The sequence below is a fragment of the Cupressus sempervirens genome, chromosome 5 (genome assembly GCF_028749045.1).
Source record: "Cupressus sempervirens isolate cs-2001-9-10 chromosome 5, ASM2874904v1, whole genome shotgun sequence".
In the NCBI taxonomy this organism is placed as follows: Eukaryota; Viridiplantae; Streptophyta; class Pinopsida; order Cupressales; family Cupressaceae; genus Cupressus; species Cupressus sempervirens.
Genome location: NC_143122.1, coordinates 216,079,859 through 216,096,350, shown reverse-complemented (window position 1 = coordinate 216,096,350; position 16,492 = coordinate 216,079,859).

The following is a 16,492-nucleotide window of genomic DNA, read 5'->3' as shown; positions in this document are numbered from 1 at the left end:
TCAAATTATCGATGTGTGGTTTTGTAGGTTTCCTCAAGGATTTCAACCATATATTTTGTTTGTTGTCTTTTATTAGGAATCTAGTTCCAATTAGGCACCCTACATGATTAACTTGTGTTTTTAATATGAGGGAGATTTACATTTGAGATGACCTGAGGGTCAAATGTTATTCCATGATTTCAGTAACATAGATGTTAGACTACTATGCTACTCAGTTGATCATATTCCATGATGATGCCATTTTGAGATGATAGTGTGTTTTATGATGATATCTAGTTATCTAGTATTTGGACATATCACTGATTATGTTATGTGATGGATTTAATGCTATTGTTATTTACTTCATTCCTGCATTGTTATACTTTAAGCAAACGTGAGTGATGTAAATAGATTATTTTGATATGATTAAATAAATGGTTAAATTAGGTGATTTAATGCATTTATTACTTTGGCTATGTTATTATATGTAATTGCACTTGATTGTGTTGTTTAGTGTGTAGGACTTATATCCTTGGCAGTGGTACATTCATATTTTACCAATGTTGTCCCTGTATGGTCGACGTATCTTTATCTTAATTGTTTAATTAATCATTTTGGTGATTATTAAATCTGAACTCATTTGCATTATGTGATTAGACCAATAAGCGTGTATATGCATTTAGAGTTTTGCATTGTCACGAAAGTTGTTAAGGAAATTTCTGTGTTTTTGGGTTTTTAGGATTTTTAATTGATTTATTTTAATTTCTGGTAGCTTTGTCATGATGAATTCCTATATCTAGGAATAGCCTATTTTCATTTGGGTTGATTCGAGGTTTAACTAGGTTGGCTAATTATTTGCCCTAATCGATTATTCACTTAAAAAGTGAATACGTATCTAAAAAAGAATTTAATCCCTCACTTCTTACTTTTGAATTAGAAAGTTGGAGAGTAAAATCCAAAATCCTCTTCTTAGGGATTTATTGTTTTGTTCATTGTGGGAGCTGTGGGCGTGGGATTTTCGCTAGGTTGAGCTCGTTAGATCCAACTCAAGGAAACCTTGGATTACTGTGATTTTCAACCACTTTTGCGGGCTTTTTATTTTCTGGCTCAGATTCCCGTTTTGCCCTTTTGACTGTGAGGTAGGGCTCTCTCATTTTATTATTTTTGCTTCGTTTTTGCTTTTGTTTTTGGTAGGTGTTTGTTTGGAGGCTAAGAACTAGTGTTCCCCTCTATTTCTGTATGTTGGTTCTGTCCGGTTGGTCGGGTATGAACATTTTCCTATTTTTTGGGATGAGGGTTTGGGGTTTTACACCGTTATGTTGGCTATTTTTGCATACGGTGTCTGAACTTATTTATTTTTGGATTTTTGGAGTTTTTGTACCCAAAGGCCAAATGGGTTTTAATTTTGAAGTTTTCCAAAATTTGGGGTTTTTTACCTCGTTTTGCATGCCACCCTATTTTCTTAGGTTTTTTTGGCACGAGTTGGGTCGTAGACTTGGATTATCTATTTTGATATCAGTTAGACCTATGTTGCACTTTTGTGTTTGCATTGGGATGTGTGTCACATCTATACTCTCGATGTTGTGTTCAATTGAGTGATTTTATACCTGGTGTTATTGTTTCTTTTAGACCTTTGTTATTATTTCATGGACACCAAGATTCATGTAGAATCCATGCTCTCAGATTGAGGCCGATTGAGTGAGTTCATGATGTTTGGTCTTGTTGCATCATTAGGATTCCTGTAGAATCCATACTCTTAGATTGACATCGATTGAGTGATTTCATGATGTATGGTCTTATTGGCTTTGGGATTCATGTAGAATTCGTCCTCCCGAGTTGTTTTTCGGTTGAGTGATATTTTGCATTGTGTTCTCATCCAATCCTTGTGTTATGATCTTCATGATGGTGGTGCACCACATACGAGTACGTGCGCATACATTTGTTGAGTGACTTGCGAGGCATAGTCTTCCATGGTACTTTCAGAAGTTACAATCATTAGGGTTGGGTTGGGAATATGCATGCCCATGGGCACTTGTCATAGGATGAGTGTGGGTAGGGTAGCATTTGGAGGGGGCTCTATCTCGCAGCCTGATGATCATGGTGTCATGGGTTGGCAAAGAAAGTTTTATATTAGTGATAACTAAATAAAATGTGTGAATGGTAATAAAACTTAAGATAATAAAATGTGTGAGCACTTGATTAAGTTTGAGGACACAATGTGTGAGCACCCATTTAAGTTTGAGGACACATGATTCAAGCTTGGGCTTGTCAATGCCAAGCGACTCTCGAAGATGTTAGCCCTTACTTAGTAGCCTTATGAGTGTCTGACCAGGACCCATACTACTCACATTGTCTTAGGTTCTTGGTTACAACCATCATATTGTCTGGTGTGAGTGTTAGCCATGGATGATTATTTTGTGTGTGTTTGTGGTTAGATCATTAGCTCCATCAGCATGGTAGGTGTGGACCTATGGGTGCCACATGGTTGGGAGGCATAGCTACCTACACCACTGCTAGGGACCAATGTAAGAGACGATCTTTTATCTTAGTGCAACTATTGCTGGATGTTTTCACTTGATACTTTGGGTTCTAGAGTATGCTTTCTTGTGACTTATGCTTTCATTGGAATGCTTGGATATCATGTTTAGATGATGTTAGTTTATTTGACGCATTCCCATATTATGATGTTTAACATATGATTAGATTATGTGAATTGCTTTATTAGCATATCTATTGCTTATTGGTTTAGCATGTTAGATTTCCTTATTATGATGATCAACATGTGATAGGTGATGTTATCTACTTGAAGGATTATCTTATGTTTTACTACTAGCATGTTAGATTTCTTTATGCTTATATTGTAGCATGTTTTAGTAGTGATGTCCCTATTACAATAGTACTGACGATTTGATCAGTGGCTTGGGATGTTATGTGCAGGGTATGGTTAGGATCCATGATGGTCTTATGATGCTATTGATGGTTGGGAGGAACCATGTACTTAGTTTTTTTTTTCATTGTGATGTTATTTTTGTACATTGCGATATTGCTTATGTTCACTGCAATGTTGCTTTCAATACCTTCTTTACTACTATGGTTTAGATGGATGGATGTTCCTCTTCCTTGTTTATGCACTCAAGTGTTCATTTCTCAATTTATGTGGATCCGGTACTCCTCAGTGTGGAGGTTTTCATGTTTTTATGCTTTTTATTCTTGCTCTGTTATTGCGCTGATGTGTTATCTCACGTGGGAAGGTAGTTCCTCACACAAGAATGTACTTCCTCACGCAGGGAAGCAAAAGTTCACGCGGCTCAGTGCATATCCTCGTGCGAAGTCATGCACATCCTCATGCAAAGAAATGTACTTTCTCACGTGTAGTGATGCAAAGTCTCCTGTGAGACTTAAGACTAATGCACTTCCTTGCATGAGAAACAGGGAGCAGTTAGGCTTGGCCAAGGAAGTTTTGGAAGTTGGTTTTGGACACCTTATTGGATTTCAGACCTTTCCATTTCAAAGTAGTCTTTCTAGGGGTCTAAAATATATCATTTAAGTATAAGTCATTGACTTAATTCCTTATACTTAAAATATATTTTAATATATGTGATGAATCTTTTGAGATAGGTTTCAGATCTCTTTGAGATAACATAAAGATTCTAGGAAATTTTAGGGCTTTAGGATTTCAAACTTAGCCAAATTTTAGGGTTCTACATTTATACCCTAGCTTGGTGTTTTGTTGAAGAGTGGTCATTTCCTTGAGCCCTCATCATGTGTATGTTCATTGTTGGCCTCTATTTGCGTGTGTCTATTTGGTAGTGACGTTCAAAGATTTGTTGGTTGCCAGGATTGTGGCAAAGTCTTCCATTGCTATCTTTGTGATCCCTACATGATGTTGTCATGTGAATTAATACTTGTAAAAAAAATATCTTGGCTTGAATTGAATCCTTGTTCCAAGGATCTCCGGGTGGGGCATTACATTTGGTATCAGAGCCCATGTTCAAACATTGGGATCTTTGTGTATATGTTGCCCATATGGTTAATGTTGCTTTGTGTGAGTGCGAATGTCTTGGTGAGAACTTGTGATCTTTGTTGCTTTGGTATCTAGTTGTGATGGACTTGCTTGTCCAATAGATGCAACTAGATCTATGTGAGGAGAAGGAAGTGAGTCTTCCCTTGTTTTGTAGATGGTATCGATGTGCCTGGGTTGGTTGGTTGTGTGTGTGACCTTTTTGGATGGAACCACTGATAGGAGTCCATGTGTTGGCTTGAATGTCTCTTTTGTTTCTCCTTGTGGAGTTAGGTGGATTGTTTCTATTGGAGTTTTAAAATTGAACTTAAAACTACTAAGCAACAATATGCTTAATACCAAGATGATAATACTCATACAATCTAAAGATCAACCAATTCTTATTAACAATTGCATGTGTAAAGAATTTGGACCCAACTTCAACAAAACCAAGGGTGGTTTTCTACTCTTTTGGCTCTGCAAAACTAGGGTGGGTATACCCAGGGATGATACAAGACTGGGAAAAACTGTATGAGAATTATTTTAGTTTTATTCTGATTCTCATCTCAAATTCTCCAATACATGTATACTTTAATAAACACATCCCATATAACAGCTATGGCCAAAAATTCTTCTATAGATCTGCAGATGTTCTCAACAATAGTGGCTAACTGAAGCTAAAATATTCCATGCAGACAAGTACTGGCTAGCCTTTGAAGATCTATAGGAAATAAAAGTAAAATTTGATTTGATGCTGCATTATGATAACCATTTGTGATATACTTCTCCTTCAGCTAAATCAATTTGATTAGTGCATAATCCATTTGGGTTCAGAGTCTATAGAAAATTCTTAGATCCAACTTGTTGCCTTACAACAAATTCTATCAACAATTCTGACCAGAACTTATCATTCAAAACCCTTTCCATTACTAGGGCAACCTTATCACATTCACCAAAGCTTTTACTTAATCCATTGAATTAACAGTAGCGATAAACAGATATACAACCTAACTAGATTGCATTCAATTGCACAAGCTTTTACTTATACAATATCAAGATAACCAAGTAACTAGAAGGAGACAAGATTCAGAAAGAATTGATATGGGGACAGTTCATAATTTGTATTCATTTTCTTTGAAAATTGTATACCATTTACAATAGACTCAGAATGACCTTCAGAAAGAAACACAGTTCATTCTAAATTCATGTATTCTCAGAGAATTGATAGAGAAAATAAATCATAAACTTGCTTTCAAAATTTTGGACCAAAAACAGACTAAGCATATCACTTAGAAAATAGAATTTGGACCCTTCTTTAGCCTTGGAATCTCACTTAAATAATGTGAGATGCAACAAGCTTCAGGCTAAAATAAAGTGACAGGTGTCTTCTAAAAGATACTGACATACATTTGTCATAAAAGACAAAAGCAAATAACAGAAAAGGCTATTACATCGAACATTCCTTGGTGGGTCCTTTTCTGTTATGCTTCTCAATTGTTGAAACAAGAAAATATGATCTGATTCTTCATTTATTCTTCATCCTCGGAGTAAGTGGCCATGAGGTTAAAAAGTGATGTATAATCTTCAACTACCTAAAAACTTACTTTAATCTGGGGATTTTCCATGTTTTCATTACTAACTATGAGGGTAACTTTTACTTTTGCATCTTCCTCCTCATCATCTTTTGACATCTGTTGTATGAACTGATTTTTCCATTCATTGTAAGCAACATCAACTGGCCAATCAAAATTTAGAACCTCTCTTTGTATAATCACTAAAGAATTTGCAAATTCTTCCAAATCATCAAATTCTTTTCTCTTGGCATTATAAAATAATTGTATCTTTACCAACTCTTCATTTGTCCTTGCCCACAACTAGTGGCCAGTTTCACTCATGATGTTCTTGATCCTTTCACAAAATATTTCATCTAGCTCTTTTTTCCACTTTTCCTTTTCCTTTATTGTATCAATAGATTCTAAAGCACAAGGAAATAGAATGAATTTTTCAGCAATATACTGGGAAAAACAATGTGTTAATCTCTTCTGTAGAGAATCCCTTTTATCATCAAAATCTTCTAGTTTATTCAACAAATCAAAAATTTTCTCTACTTGATGATAAGGCATTTGGATGGCAGATATACACATAATTGTGATATCATTATTTCTCTCCCTCCACTTCTGTGCAAGGGGAGTCAATTTATCCTTATCTCTATTCAACTCATCCATAAGGGTTGCAATTCTTGTCAACTGATCAAAGAAGGTTGACCATTGTATTTTATCCCTTAAATACATCACACGCTACTTTAATTTTCCTTCATATTGATTTTTTAATTCTACCTGCAACTCATGTAATTTGGTTTTTTCTTCTTCAAAGTCCTCTGTAGTATAGAATTGGGGCCTTTTCAGGGGTGTCTGGTATTTCAATAATAGGAGTTTCTCTAACAGATGATTGTGGAGGGTATGCAATTCTAGGTGCACTGGATTCTCCCACCTTTCTCTTCCCAAGTATCTTTTCCATTTGAGATACCTGATTTTCTAATGACTGTATTTGCATACCCCTCTCCCCATATGCCCTCAACACTTCTTCAAACCTAGCATTGAGTTGGGTAAATCTATCTTCTTCCTGGCCAGATACAACACCACCAAATTTCAGCACTTCTGAGGCCATTCCCATTATTTGCTTACTATTTACTTCACCAACCCTGTATACTGTCAATGTACTAGTATGCTCTGTAGTTGGAAACTCATGCATCCTAGTATTTTTCCTCTTTTCCATGGACCATTTAACAAGGGCCTTGTGGTCATCACTAAATTTGACTCCTCTATGAGCCTGTAATATTTCTTCAATAGTTGTTAATTGAACATCTTTATGTTTCCTTACTCAATAAAAAACAATAGCATTTGCTATATCCCATTCTGGTAGAAGGAGGACTCCTAATTGTTTAACTAATTGCCTCCCGGCCTCAGGTGTGAATTGGGCAAAATCACTCAAGAATTTAGATTTTACCTCTTCTTTAATGATAGAGTCTGGTTTATCTGGTTGTTCTGCCTTTATTTTTTTACAAGTCTTTTCAAAATTGCCTATATTTAACCTCCACAAAAATTGTGCAAATGCTCTAGATTTCACAAAATCCTCATCATTTACAAACCTTTCAGAGGCTTGGGCAACTATAGGGTCAATTTCCTTACCTTGATAGTCAGCAACAGTAAGCTCCAAGGAAGGTGTAGGTGGTTCTTGTGGCTCACCAATTTCCAAATCTGTGGAAGTAACAAACATATCTCCCTCTCCACCAATCTGTCTAAGGTGTTCTCTTAAAGACTCTTCATTATCAATTCTAATTGGAGACTGACTTGGGGAGTATTGCTCTACTTGAGAGGAAGAGGACCCCTGTTCTAACTTTTGTCTCTTTGGAGCACTCTCTGTAGGTGGACTCTCTGGTCTTGGCTTCTGCTAAGGAAGAGCTTGTTGTACATTCTGAATCATTACATACCCTGCTCTTTTCTGCAAGGTGTATTGCCCTGGAGCTACCACATTTCTACTACTTATTCTTCTTTGTACTTCTGTAGCATTATCTGGATGTGTCTCAACATACATAGCTTTCTTTTCATTCATGGTTTGAATTATTATGGAAAAATTATTCATTAATACTTGTATCTTGGCTTCCCAGTATTTCTTTTCTTTCAATGGATCATAATGGGGGTCAAATGCATTAATGAATTCTAGGGTTTAACTATATGCTACCCATTTCTCCTTTCTCAATTCCTACTCTTACAGAGTAAAGACATTTCTAATCACATCCTCCGAGTAATATACTTGGTGCAACATACGAGCAGCTTTTATTCTTTCTCTTAAAAGGTCATAGAATCCTTCATGGTCATTAAACCTGGCACGAGATTCTTCCATGTTATATTTATCTAGGAACATATGAAGGTGTTTCCACCCTTTTCTGACAAAAACAAAATCATGGGCCACAGTAACAATTGGAAAAAATGTGCCCTTCTTAGACAACTCCCTCTCATCTATAGTACCTATCTGCCATAGGAGTTTAGCTATCCCTATCTTCAAAGGCACATGAAATGGCACAACACGAGGCTTTCCCAGGAAGCCATATACCCTTATCACTATTGAAACATTATAGGGAATAATGTCCCCTCAATTATGACTTACCAGTAATCCCTTTGCATGGTCTTTAGGTCTAACCAATTCCAATAATGCTTGTGGAATTCTGGGGTTGTCACCTCTCAAGAGAAATCTCAACCTAGATGCGAAATATCTGTCAAATCTTACATAACTAGCACTCATGGCTTATGAAGTCATATCTACACTCCACAGCTGCACCAGATTCCTCCCCCCATTTTTAGTTGTTTCCAGCTCCATATCCTTGGAGAAAAAGGTGAATCCCTTATATAAGCATACATGCATAAGCAATGAATACCAACAAAATGGTTTGTTTACTTTTTGCCTTTCTATTCCCACCAAACCATTGTGAATCTCTTTTGATAGAAAAGTGGCAAAATCCAGAATGGTACTCATTCCAAATTGGATGGTTTGAGCCATTATAAGGACAATAGAACCAGGAATTTGACCACCTTCATCTATCCCCAAAATCTTGCAAAGAGAAAAATACAGTGCTTGAGCTCTCAAGTTGAAATGCCTTGTCAACAATGGCTCTGGGGTACTGGCTGTAATCATAGGAAAATTACCAACCTTGGCAATATGCTCCTGTAGTGGCCCTATTTTAAAGTAAATTTTTTGTGCATTATATCTGGCTTGTAAATCATCCATATCAATGATTTCATGCACATCATGGTTAGGGTTAAGGTTGAAAACCTCACTGAACAACTCAGGGCAAACCCTAAAAAGATTGACTCCAGAATGATTTTTTACCCATCTCGTAATAGGATCATATTTCTTTGCCAAGTCCATCAACAAATCACTATCAAAGAAAACTGTGGGGACTATTAATTTACCAATATCAAACTCCCAAACATTGCTCATAGGAGTGTCTAGTTTCCGTTCTGAAAACCATTTCTTAAACAACTCTAGACCCCCCATGGGAACCTGGGCATCTCTTACCCAATTAGCTTTGTCATAAAAACCCTCAGCTACAACTATGCTGGGATTTTTTGGAATGAGTTCCCTCCCCTTAGTTATTTCATGCACTGATAAGGGGAATTGTTCAAGAAAATCATCATGCACAGAACGTTTCAAATAATCTGTTTGCCTAGCAAACTCTTTTCGGGGAGGCATTTTGAATACAACCCTAGAAATTTCACAACAACAGACACTTTAAAATTTCTTAGAAAGTTACAGAGTACTTACCCGCCAGGATTCGTGCTTCTGCACTATTTGATATCTTCTGCAATTTTACTAGAGTGTTAACTAAGAATTTCTGTGCCTTGGCTTTGAAAATTTTGTATGTCCTGATATTCTCTCTGCGCTTTAGTGGTTCATTAATGGTGAAATCGTGGGCTCTTATCATACAATAAAATCGCACGCATAAGGTCTGAATCATATTTAATTTCAGTAACCATTACCCGCAATTTGCATCCAAGTTTGAATCCCATCCATAGATCTTCACCAGATCGGATGGTCCTGATTTAAAAGGTAACAAGCATTACAACTTTTAAAACAATGCTACGTGTCACAATTTCGCTTCCTCGCACTATTTAAATTCCTTGCATCTTAGAATTGTAGGGAAGCATCATTCATTGATCAAGACAAGATAGACGATTAGATTAATCCACTTTTAAATAAAAACTAGTTAGCTATACTGACCAATAAGAAATCACCGTATGAGCTCATGCCTTCTGACAACATTCCACGTCAGTAGATCCCATATCTTTTTCGAATCAAGCAAGTACCTCGCATCATTTAGTCCACGTGTCGTGCTGGCACATTCTCGCTTTCCTTATCTAACAAGCATCTTAAAATTGCAGGCATGCGCTAGCCTTTGATCTTTGATAGATCAATGGTGATACTAATTTTACCCTGCAAGGGATCTGAGCAAAAAATTTAGACGTCACCATGGACATATGTCTGTAGGGCGCATTCCCGCTTTGTTTAAATCCTGTGTAGCTTCAAATTTTGGGAAAGCAATATCCGTCGATCTGCCTCAGATCGACGGTAGACCACCTTGCATCTGCTTTAGTACCTCATCAGTTCTGCTAGTGAATAGGAAAATGCCACCTGACCCAGGGCTTCCACTTTATCGTGGAAAATAGACTGGCATTTGGAGATTGCTGGAAAGCGGGAGCCATTGATCTAATCAATATCAACGGTGCTAAAAAACATTTCAACTTGGTCGTCCCTTTAAAATAGAATATCCATTAAAGCACATGAAAGGTTTGTCACAAGGATTTAAAAGGTATTCTGATGCGAACAAAACATTAGGATAAAATGCCCCGCCAAAATTTGAAACAATACCTTTTGAATAATTGAAAACAAGGGCAACACAAAACAAAGGTATAAGGGTTTTTCACACACTTAGGGCTTTTTTATGGATAATTTGAGAGACAAACCCTGAGAATTTAAAAGGATAATACAACACATGGAATAGGGCACGATTAGGGTAATTAAAAAAATTACATGATTTCACAGGATAAAGCCCTAATCTGCAAGAGTCAAAGATTTAACTAATTTTTCAACCAAATATCAAAAGTTTTCTATATTGTGAAAAATCACACCAACAGTGGCTCTGTTTGAGGATGATAGACCACTTGGGTCTATGCAAGAATTTAGAATCTATGGTTAAACAGACCACACACTTGGTGCAAACATGACAACTTCTTCAGAGAGCACCAAAACAACACACTAGAACAGGAAACCAAACTGTACAAGGAAGCTCACAAGAAAAAGAATTTACAAGTATATACAAGGAAACCCTAAACTAATGCTCATGGAAAAATAAGTATTTTAAAGAAAAATACCTCTTCAAGAACTATCCATGAACTGGCAGTTCAAGAATATTGTCTGACAAATCTCTGAGTACATAAGAATTCTCACCCCAAATAGTTTCAATCAAATAAGGGCCTAACCAGATAGGATCAAATTTTCCATGTTTCCCTTTATCTTCACTTCTGGCATTCCACATTAATACCAGATCTCTATCTTTGAACTTTCTGCTTATAGTTCTTCTATCATAGAGTGTCTTAACTTGCAGTTGCAACTTTTGGTTCCTAAAGGAAGCTTCTCTTCTAGTTTCTGTCAGTCCTACCAATTCATCCATCCTTTCTTGTATTTCATCTGTAGTATCTTCATCATACAACTGAATGTAATTGTAGAGTCCCATCAAGTTATTTTGAGGCATTCTGGCTTGAATTCCATACACCAAATCAAATGGAGCTACATCAATGGCCTTTTTCACAGTTACCCTGTCAGCCCATATTGCTAACTGTAGCTTGGAATCCCATGCCTTTTTGTTATCATCCAAAGTTCTTTTAATAACCTTCAACAAGCTCTTATTTGTGGATTTAGCTTGTCCATTTCCTTGTGGATGATACGGGGAGGATGATGACCTTGTTATTCCATATTTATCAAAAAAGTTAATGAATTCCTCAGACCTGAAGCACATAGCATTGTCTGTTACAATTTTTTGAGGAAAACCAAATCTAGAGATAATATTATTTAGTAGGAAATTATTGACAACTTTTCTTGTTGCATTTCTTGTGGGGATAGCCTCTACCCACTTTGTAAAGTAATCTGTAGCCACTAGAATCCAAGAGTAGCCAGTGCTAGACTTGGAGAAAATCTCTCCTACGAAATCCAGACTCCACTGTTGAAAGGGTGCTTGGACCTCCACTGGCTTCAATGGAGTATTACCTGAGAATTTCAGTTTTCCAGCAAACCTCTGACAAGGGTCACATTTTCTAACCAAAATCTGAGCATCCTTGAAAAGGGAAGGCCACCAAAATCTAGCCCTCATTACTTTATGTGCAGTAGTTTTGGCCATATAATGTCCCCCAAACACTCCAGCATGCATTTCCTTCAAGACCTCTTTTCCCTTTTCTTGATCAACACATTTCAACAATACTCCCTCAAAATTTCTCCACCATAGATTATCTTGGACAATTATATACCTAATAGCTTGCAATTTATTACTTCTCTTTTTATTTTCATGCAAATGAGGGGGAGCTTCCATGTGTTGTAGGTAATATATAACATTGGTGTACCAATCACACTGATCCATGTCACATAAGTCATCTTTGAGATCATCACTTACCAGATTTATCTGATTAGCCTCTAGATTAGCTTCAGCCATGAGTTTGGCCAAACCTTGACCTCTTACCAACTTAGTTATCTGTATGTCACTATTGAATTCTTGGATCCTGTTGATCCATCTACAGCTTCTACCTGATACTTCCTATTGAGAAAATATATCCTTCACTGTAGCACTAGGTACAAAGGCAATGATAGTAGCACCTACTAGGTAGCATCTAAAAGCTTTTATAGCCTTTACTAAAGCATATGCCTACTTTTCATTTATCTCATATTTTAATTCAGCAGGCTGCAGTGACTTGCTAAAAAAGGCAATGGGTTGCTCATATCCTTCTTGATTTTTCTGCAATAAAACTGTAGCTACATTGTGAAAAGATGAAAAAAAGAGAGATATGCATAGGCTTTGTGTAATCTGGAGTTCTTAGTACTGGAGCATTTTTTATTGCAATTTTAATATCTTGGAATGCTTGTGAAGGCTCACCATTCCAATCTATAATGGCTCCTTTCTTAAGCATCTTTGAGATAGGTCTACTGATCTTAGCAAAATTGGTAACAAATCTTCTAAGAAAATTGACTTGGCCAAAGAAGGACTAAATTCCTTTTACATTCTTTGGCTTGGGGACTTTGTCAATAGCTACTACTCTCTCAAGGTCTATTTTCACCCCATCTTTAGACAATATATGTCCTAGTAATTTGCCTTTTGTCACCCCAAATGTGCATTTCTTTGGGTTCAAGGATACTCCATATTCCAGGGCTTTGATAAAGATTTTCTCCAAGTGTCTGCAGTGATCCTTAGCCTTCTTAGAATATTTTGTAAGACCATCCTGGTAAACCACCATAAATTTGTCAATATAATCATGAAATGCCACATCCATGGCTCTTTGGAAAGTAGCTCCTGCATTTATCAGGGCAAATGTCATCCTTATATTACATATGTTCTCCATGGGGTTGTGAAGGCTATCTTGAACCGTTCACTTTCCTTTACTAGGACTTGATTATATCATGAGAAACCATCCATCATTGATATTAATTCAGAGCTAGCCACTTGCTGCAACATGGCTTCCATATTGGGTAATCCATAATTGTCTTTTAAGGATGCAATATTCAAGTTCCTGAAATCTATGCACAATCTTATATCCCCATTCTTCTTTCTAACAGGTACCAAATTTGAAACCCAGGTAGAGTGTCTAATTGGTTTAATTATTCCCCCATCCCTTAGTTTCATCAACTCTTCCTGCATTTTGGGAGCTAGGGTAGGGTTTATTGGTCTCTGTTTTTGTCTGAAAGGTTTTACATTATCTTTCAGTGGCATGACATGCTGAAAAAAATCCTCCCTATAAGCGTTAAGGTCATCATATGACCATGCAAAAACATGTCTATACTTCCTAAGCAAGTCAATCAATGTTTTTCTAATTTTAACATGTAGGTTTTGACCAATATAAACCCTTTTGGGAGCTTCATCAGTACCCAAGTTTATCTCTTCTAATTCCTGAGGCTTAGGGTCATTAACTCCTGGTTTCACTCTATCCTGGTTATCAAAAACACTTTCCAAAATGACTAACCCCTTAGGCACCTTATTAGTTTTCAATTGCATAATCTCTTGGCCAAATATAGTTTCCTTATCGTCTATGGTTTGAATTAAGTCACTGCAATCCATTTCCTGACCATAGTACTTGTCTTCATTTAACAAAAAGTTTATAATGTCTTTGTCATCTTCAAAGACTTGCCAATTTTCAATGTTATCAGGTATGGAAGGTCTATTTTGTATCTCAATTTGAGATATCCTTGCAAATGATATCTCCTTAGGCTTGATTACTACATTTTCTAACAAATCAGCCATCTTACTTTGAGACCTATCTCTCCATGAGATACCAAATGCATCAAAAGATTCTATCTGATCCCAAACTGCATTTTTATACTACTTTAATCTCTTGTTCTTGGATAAGTAGGTTCCTTTTATCTGGGAGATGACTAGTTTAGAACCCCCTATGACATATAATTTCTTAATCCCATGATGTGTGGCAACTTTCAATCCTAGCAACAATGCCTCATATTCTGCAATATTATTTGTGCAGGAAAATTTCAATGTGAATGAATATCTAAAAGTATTATTCTCAGGGGAAACAAAAACTACACCTACCCCTGCACCCTCTTTAGAGCTAGCCCCATCAAAGAATATTGTCCATAGTATTGGTGCATTCGTGCAACATTCAACTTCATGTTCAATTGTAGCAGGTAAATTCTCAACCTCTTGAATAATCAATTTAGCTCTAAAAGCATTAACACCAATATCTAAGAAGCAAGTGACATCTTTGTCAATTTCTTCACCTAAAATGTGATTAACCCTTGGTTCTCTATTTACCCTAACAACTTTATCCCCTATGTGGAAAGTGGCATAAGTTAAATCACATTGCAAGCTTCCTCCCATGGTAGCACTCCATTTTTGAGAAAGTAACATTCCATAGTATGGAGATATATCCACTACAAGGATAGACATAGTTAACTCTACTTCAGGGTATGTAGCTAATCTGAATGGTAAAGATTTTATGGTACCTATGACTGAGACTTCCCTAGCATCCATTCCTCTACATCTACCCTGCTTGGTGTCAACCTTCAATCCTAAGGCTTCCATTACTTTGAAAGGCATTATGGTGTTGGAAGATCCTAAATCTATCATATAGTTTTTTAGGGTCTTCCCTTTTATGATTAGATTGAGGAAAAAAGGGTCAATATCTTCTATAAATGCCACTGAGGAATCATCTAAAAACATTTGGGGAATCTGGGATATGATACCACTATCCTCTACTACTAATGGGGTTTGTTGGGCAACAGTTTGATCTACAACAATATTATTGTTTCCTATCCCACCCAACCATGATAAAGCCTTGTTCTTATGCTCTTCAATTCTAAAAAGTTTAGACAAGGGCACTTTTATAGTAATTTGGGACAACATAGATATCATATCAACAGGTTCAACAATAGTGGGTTTTACAAGAATACCTGGAATTGAAGTCTTTTGAACAACAAACACCACTATTTGCTTAACAGTATTAGGTTTTGATTTTTTTGGTTGCACAACTGCTTTTGCTATTTCATTTGACTAAAACTAAACCTTATTTTTTGGTTCCCATTTCTTACCCTTATTTTCCTTGATCTTAGGCACATTTTCATTGACTCTCTTATTTTGATCATTCATCTTATGGGTGATATCTTTGATGAATACATTGGATGGCTTTCCTACATCATTATTTATTGTTCTATTTCTCAGATTGTAATTACTATGGACTTGTGAAATCATTTCTGCTGTGATTCTGTCAATTTTTTCTTTGGAAGGCATTCTCAAGCTTAAGTGTCCTACATCAGAAGATGTAACACATACCTTATCTGCATCATAACCTTCATCATTTGAAAGCACTTGCTGATGATGTAAATGATAAACAATCCTTTGATTGGTAATATCATTTTTAGGCTCTTTTGAATCAGAATCTATCAAATCATCACACATGCTCACCATATTGCAACTTATATCATCATGGATTTTCTCTTCACTTTCTTCTTCAGGTTGTACACCTTGACCTTGGGAAAATGACTGAGCAATAGCACAATAATCAGTAGAATGAGGTGATTGACATATAATGCACCATGGTACATCATCATTCATATTCATAGTGTTCCTTTGCAGGGGATCAGGAGTACCCTTATCCTTCACATTTTGGGTCTAATTGGAAACTGGCTTACCATCTTTCCACTGGGTAATGTAAGGGTAGTTTTACATTCTAGGTTGCCTATTGAAACTATTGTTATTCATAGGGTTTCTCTCAACAATTTTTGGCTTATTGAAATTGGGGGGATTCATCTTTTTGAGCAATTCCAAAACCTAGCCTATAGTGGGTTCTTCTGGCTTCTTTCCTATAGGGGTTTTATCAACCTCCCTTTTATTATGTTCTTAGGATTGAAAAGCTTTGGATCATCCTTGCTACGCAGTTTGCCAGATGCCTTCCTATTATTCTCCATATTTATTGTAATTTTATAGGCATCCCTTAAAGTCTTGGGATCCTTATCCCTCAATTGATAAGCCATTTTGCTATCAAAAACATTGAAATATGTTGTAAGACATACATCCTCATTTAACCTCATAACTTGAAATAGTCTGTACATACCTTTTTGGAATCTTACATTGAAATCAAATGTGGAATCATTTGGATTCTTCTTGATGTTATTGAATTCATTTAACATGAATCCTGCATTAGTGTTGTCTCCATATTGCTCCTTGAACAATTTCTCCAAGTAATTCCA